The sequence below is a fragment of the Idiotropiscis lumnitzeri genome, chromosome 20 (genome assembly GCF_059441095.1).
Source record: "Idiotropiscis lumnitzeri isolate Australia: NSW breed Sydney's pygmy pipehorse chromosome 20, RoL_Ilum_1.0, whole genome shotgun sequence".
NCBI lineage: Eukaryota > Metazoa > Chordata > Actinopteri > Syngnathiformes > Syngnathidae > Idiotropiscis > Idiotropiscis lumnitzeri.
In genome coordinates this window covers 7103609-7109748 of record NC_142410.1, presented here as the reverse complement: position 1 = coordinate 7109748, position 6140 = coordinate 7103609, and the positions used below count along the sequence as shown (strand labels likewise).

General features: G+C 40.9%; 1 protein-coding gene across 1 annotated transcript in view; it reads right to left on the bottom strand.

Moving 5' to 3' along the window:
* LOC148317365 (tripartite motif-containing protein 16-like protein) overlaps positions 1–6140 on the bottom strand; it is a 52551-nt gene that overhangs the window by 32203 nt on the left and 14208 nt on the right. The window contains exon 4 of the mRNA XM_088285173.1: positions 3690–3777. The gene's annotated coding sequence lies outside the window, so the exon portion shown is untranslated. The remainder of the gene's footprint in view (positions 1–3689; positions 3778–6140) is intronic.

The window sequence follows — 6140 nt, the reverse complement described above, 5'->3', positions numbered from 1 at the left end:
GATTAATTCCATCCCTGTTATTTCTTATGTGAAATCTATTCAAAGTCTGAACAAATCAAAGGCAGAAGTTGGCTGTAATAGATTTTTTTTTTCCAAGGGTCCACTGTATTTAATCGCTGTTGCTCAAGTCTAACGCAATTACTCAAATTGCATTGGGGCCCATTAGTGCCACATGGCGTGCTGTAATTAAACACGCAAGGAGACAAGAGCATGACGCCAGGCTGTGGATGCAAGTCATCACCCGTCAGACTCCCGGTGCGAGTCAGAGAGTTGACAGGCAGCGTACGGAGTGAGCAGGCGGCCGTTCACGTCCGGCGCGGCCTGCAGGAGAGTCCAGTCATCCAAACACAGCGGCAAGGGGAGGTGAGGGGACACGTGGGGAAATTCTTTAAGATGGCACTCAGGAGGGGAATTTATATTATCGACCAAGCAAATTTTTTTTTGGGGGGGGGTTCTATTTATCTGAAAAAAGTCATACTCTTGAAAGAGTTTTTGTGTAGAGTTAGAAATCGTCCATGACCACACCCACAGCAGCGCAGCCTTCCATCTGTCAGCCATTACCAGAAATGACCAGCATGAGGTCTAACCTGCCGCCATGTAAAGTTTACACCGTGCCTCCAATCATGAATATAGATCCCGTAATGCTATAAAAATAAAATTGGAACGTGTATGGTCCATAAATTACATTTGAGAGCGCTCCTTGGTGAAATTCTTCAAAACGGCGTTTTTCAAGAGGACACTTTGTGAATTAATAAAGTGTCAACAATGCAAATTAATGTTCACACACATTAGCACAATCCATTTGACCTCACTGAGCGTCTTGTCTTGTAATTGCGTTCAATTGCTAATGTGCTTTTGGGGGAACTTGACCTTGAATCTGAAATAAACAAATCCTCCACAGTAATCATATGATGATTTGAGAATTCCTAAAATAACTATTTTCACGTGTAAATCTCCCCTAATTTTCCACAATACATTCTTGTAGTTACTTTCTTTTGTTTGCTTTAGATTGTCTTTAAATCTCCTGTTTGGAAATCTTCTGGTTTCCCCCCCACATTCCAAAGACATGCATGGTAGGCGGATTGAACACTCAAATTGTTCCTAGGTGTGAATGTGTTTTTTTGGTCTTTGTGCCATTGGCTGGTACCGTGCCTACTGCCCGGAGACAGCTGGGATAGGCTCCAGCACCCCCACAATCCTCGTGAGGATAAGGCGTTTGACAGTATGACCTGAGAAAAGTAATCTACACGAAGGAAAAAAAAAAAAATAAATGAATCAACGCTCTCTGGTGCCATCTGATCTTTGAAAAAAACCACCGCGTCCAAGGAAAAACAACCAACTAGAGATAGAAGCGTGGCTATGTTTAAATTTTGCTAGCGACCTTAATACTGCAAATTGCCCTTTTTTTTTAAGATCAAGCCTAAGGAAGAAAAAAAGGCCAAAAATCAATTTTCCACAAACCATTTCGGCAAATAACTCATTACATTCCGGAACTGCAATTATGTTGCCAATACATCTTCTCATGGCGATGCAATGACGCAAAATGTGATGACACGGAGCGTAAGGTTACTTATCTCCTCTACAAATTCTTCACCACCACACAGCCTAACTTTCTCTTTCCGCTTGTGACTCAAGCTGCTGTGCATGACCTCTAATCCTGCTTCTTTTTTTTTTTTTTTTTCTCCCTTCTGGGTATCCACAACGTCTTTGGTGGCCCAGCGTGGGAGGGTCAAGTTGTGGCTCCTCTGCACAAGCGCATTAACATAGGCGGTTCCGCTAGTAATCACATTACACGACATGATACGCAGCGAAAGAGGGGAAGCTCCTGTGTGGGTTGGAGGGTTATAAATGGCTGCAATTCTTTGTTTCGAGCATCCCGGCTATTTTTAGACCTGCTCTGAAGATAACAGATGCTCATTTTGCACGTGTGAATGAGAGCGTTCAACCTGGCCTGGAATCCATTTCATAACTATTTAATTATTAGTTCAATATGTTGTCCCATTCATGCCACCCAGGATGCCGTCGTGTTGCAAGAAAGCAGGGAAACTTTTTTTCTTTTAATGACGTTTCCTTTTCGACCAAAAACGGTAGTAATATTGAGTTTTATATAAAGTCAATATTTTCCTTTATGATGTTGTTGTTGTTTTTTTTTTAAAGTAATTACGTTTTTGTTTTTTGTTTTTTGGGGGGGGGGGACGATTTGAAATTGTTGTTAGTTTAACCTTGTGCTTCCTGTAACTAACATCCAGACATTGTGCTTCCAGCAGAGGGTGTTAAATATTCAACGCAGGAAGGTGGTCAGGTTCCTTAATAGGCAGCACATGGGACTCTGTTTAATTAAAAGCTTTTCATTGTAATTGTGACTCTAATACAATCCTATCGTTAATTAGCATCTCTGAGCATGTGCGAGAAATTGCAGCACTGGAGTCACCGTGCCGGGGAAAAAAAAAAATCAAATCAAATCAGAGAGGACATCATGTCTGGAACTAAAACTAACACGTTTGCTGGAGGCGCTGATCATTTTGGCACTGAGAAGGATTGAAGTACCTTGACAAACTTCAAGCGTTCCATGACCACATGCGTTTCTCAAATCAAATTTTCCTGATTGGACTGAATGGAAAAACTCTCTACCAGGCTGCTTAAAAAACACAAACAAAAAAATTGTAATGTGTTGTTAAATATGAAAATATGCATGTTTAGTATGAAGAAATGGGTTAGTTAATGACTTATCTTTTTGACCCAACCCATTGGGTTAAAGCAGGGGTGGGCAAACTGTTTGATTAGTGGGCCAAAATGGGTTCTAAAATTTGACAGAGGGGCCAGACCAGGAGCAGATGGGTGGAGTGTTTTGGTAACCTCACCTCATCGGAGTAAAAAAATTAATTTAATTTTAAATGAAAGTGAACAAAAGCAGTCCAACAATATATCTGTGTTTGACACACCAGATTATTTACGAAATAAAACAATAACGAGGTTTATTCATTTAATTCTTTTCAAGTTTGGCGGGCGGATTAAAACTTTTAACGGGCCACATGTGGCCCCCGGGCCGTAGTTTGCCCACACCTGGATTAAATGAATAACCCAAAAAGTTGGATCCGCCCATTTTCCCCCCTTGTTGGGTTATTTTTGACTTTACATGTTCATGGCGCCGAAAATGTTAAGGGCCGCTGGGCTATGATGTGAGAGATCAATGACGTCATCGATTAATCGAATTTGACTCGTTAGTCGACTACAAAAAAATAAAACTTATTTCAGACTTTCAATTTCTTGGTTAGAAAAAGTCATTTGGCAGAATACCTGCATTATAAACGGAAATAAATTTCCCGCCATGTCGTGGCAGATATCCAAGTGATGGCTCTCGACTAAAAAAAAAAAAAATCTGTGCACTTGTAAGTCAAGGTAGCGCTGTATATGCAAAACTGCAAAGAGCAAGTTAGGCATTTTAAATAAATGTCAGTTCATTTCCAAATCAAGAGGAAGCAGAGGAGATGGCGAAGCGAGGCCTCCTCTCCACATAGCTGATTATATAATTCAGAACGGATAAAAGCAGGCTTAGAAAAGAACGTTTTTACGAGTTGACAGGCCCATGACTCACAGTAAATGATGTGGCAAATTAAACACAAATTGAGCTAAAAAAGTTCAGGTCCCGAGGAGGACTTATGATAAATTCTATTAAGGAGGAGTCTTACCTGATGGTATGACTCACTGTCCAAGGTCTCGCTTATCAAATCTTGGACAGTTTTGGCTCCCGGAGTCGTGAGAATCTTCCCCAATCAACTACAACACCGGAAAAAAATGCAGGATAATTACTGCGCAGTATTTCCTTATACCATAAATATTTTTTTATTTTTTAGCAAGTCTTATTAGTTCAGCGTAAGAACCATCTCGTTGTCCCGCGGGACGGGGTACATTAAGATGGGCCGGCACGCTAACTGGGGCAAGAGGGGAGGCGGTCACATGACTTGACTCGAGGAACAGTTTGAGAATTTGCTTGGCTAAAATGTATCAAAGACTCAATTTGAGTTTGACGTGGAACTCATTAGTCACAACTTGGGCTCTAATTTAACTGGAACATGAAAGAGGGAGCACAGAACTCCAACGACAGAACCGGCTCTCGTGGCTCCCAAATGGCTCTTTGGATTTTTTTTTTTGTTGCTGAAAGTAAATTATATGTAGAAAGCAAACAAACATGGACTGCATTTTTTTTCTCATTTTATTTTTTTTTATAAGATGCCTTTATTTGCTCTCTACATATATTAAACGCAAGAAAACTTCACGGTTTACAATTGAACTTTACCCGTCTTCTTTCCAAAACGGAGCACCCACTTTAGTCTCTGTCTTTTTATAGAAAATGTAAATAGAGCTAAAGAGCCAGCAGGGCTGCATTTGCATTAATGCACATTATTCACTTTCTTATTTATTCCACAAAGACGGCAAATAAATGCACAGCAAAGCAACCGAATTGTTCTCTTGCCACCCTGACAAGAGGAGGGAAGATGTGCCGTGTTGTGATCTCCTGTGACATCAGCCTTCGCTAGTCTATATAGCGCTCTGTCACACATTGTCACTTTTTCTAGGCGCACTAAATCCCTCTGATAAGATTTGATGCTTCCGTGATGCTGAGAAGGCTTCTTTTTCCCTTCTCTTCCTTACACTTTGTCAAATTAAAAGACAACGCTACCACACAAGTTGACGGAGAGCCGGGAGACAAATCGGCTGTGACAGGTGCTAAGGAGAGTTGTTATTTTTGGGTGGTAATTGCGTATTATCTAAGGCGCTGAGAGGAGGACAACGGGATGGACGGAAAAAGGAAGAGAGATGACAATGAGTGGGTCAGAGAGGAAAGAAGGAGAAATCATATCCTAATGAGTTAGCGTGCGGCCTCGCGGGCACACTGAAGCAACATGCATGCTGCCAAGTGGACTCCGCATCGAGCCCCGGGGGCATCGTTTCCTCCCATGTTGTGGCTCATTACAAGGCCAAGGCAGAAGCAAGTCGTGTTCATTAACTTGCTGGGGTCACTAAGAGGCCTTCAGCGTGTTCTCCAGACTATTCAGCAGCATTACGTATGGAGAAAATACTGTGTGAAAACAGCCTTTGTCGCATTTTTGGTGAATTTCATGTTTTCGTGGGACAGCAGTGAAGAAATGGCACTTTGCTATCACGTAAAGTGGTCAGTGTAACTCTTCCGAACGCCTGGAAATGAACTCATTCACGACCAGCCCAGGGTAAAAATGAATGTACTTTTTGGCTTCTATATCCGTCAATGGCAGTCAGTGAATGAGTAAATGGTGGCCACATAAAATATTGACACTTGGAGCATAATTTGGAAATTTTCACCAAGGGGTGTGCTCACTTTTGTTGCCATCGGTTTAGATATTAATGTCTGTTGAGTTATAGTAACAGCTTGTGTAACTAAAATTAAGGTGAAGGTGGGTTGCTTTAAAATGAAGATGGTCACACAAAATACTGACATTTTGGCTACTCAAGTTGGATATTTTTACCAAGGGGGTGTACTCACTTGAGGGAAAAAGTTTTTGCTTTGCTCCAAGATGACATAACCACTTGCCCACCATGCCGCCATTGTTTGTCGTAAATAGAAAATTCTGGGATGAATTTAGTGAAATAAAAAAAAAAACCTGTCAATCACATATGTTCCACCACTGTAAGCGGAAAGGCTGTAATTACAAAACAAGCGACTTGTGCACCTCAGTGAGCTGCCCGAAGCATTGAGCAAACACTCGCCCCCCCACGAGGATCCCGAGTACATGACTCAATAGGCGATCGATGGCCATGGCGCACCACCTGAGACGTCACATGTAACGGTTCACGTCACATGGCATGACTAAGGCGCCGTGGTAAAAAATAAATTGTACAATATGTTACAACTGGCCTTTTTTTTTTAAAAAATAATTACAGCATGAGCAAAACTAATTAAACAAGCTTATTCAAGACAATTTTTTTTCATACAGTAATATTGCCATTTAATTAAATTTTTTAAACTAATTAATCGCAAAAAATTCTGTAATTAATTGCAATTAATCACATTTTGTTTACTATTTTCGTGAGGCTTTTAACAGATATTGACTTGAATAATATCTTCTAATGGATGCGAAATCACAATACTGTTAAATTATTTT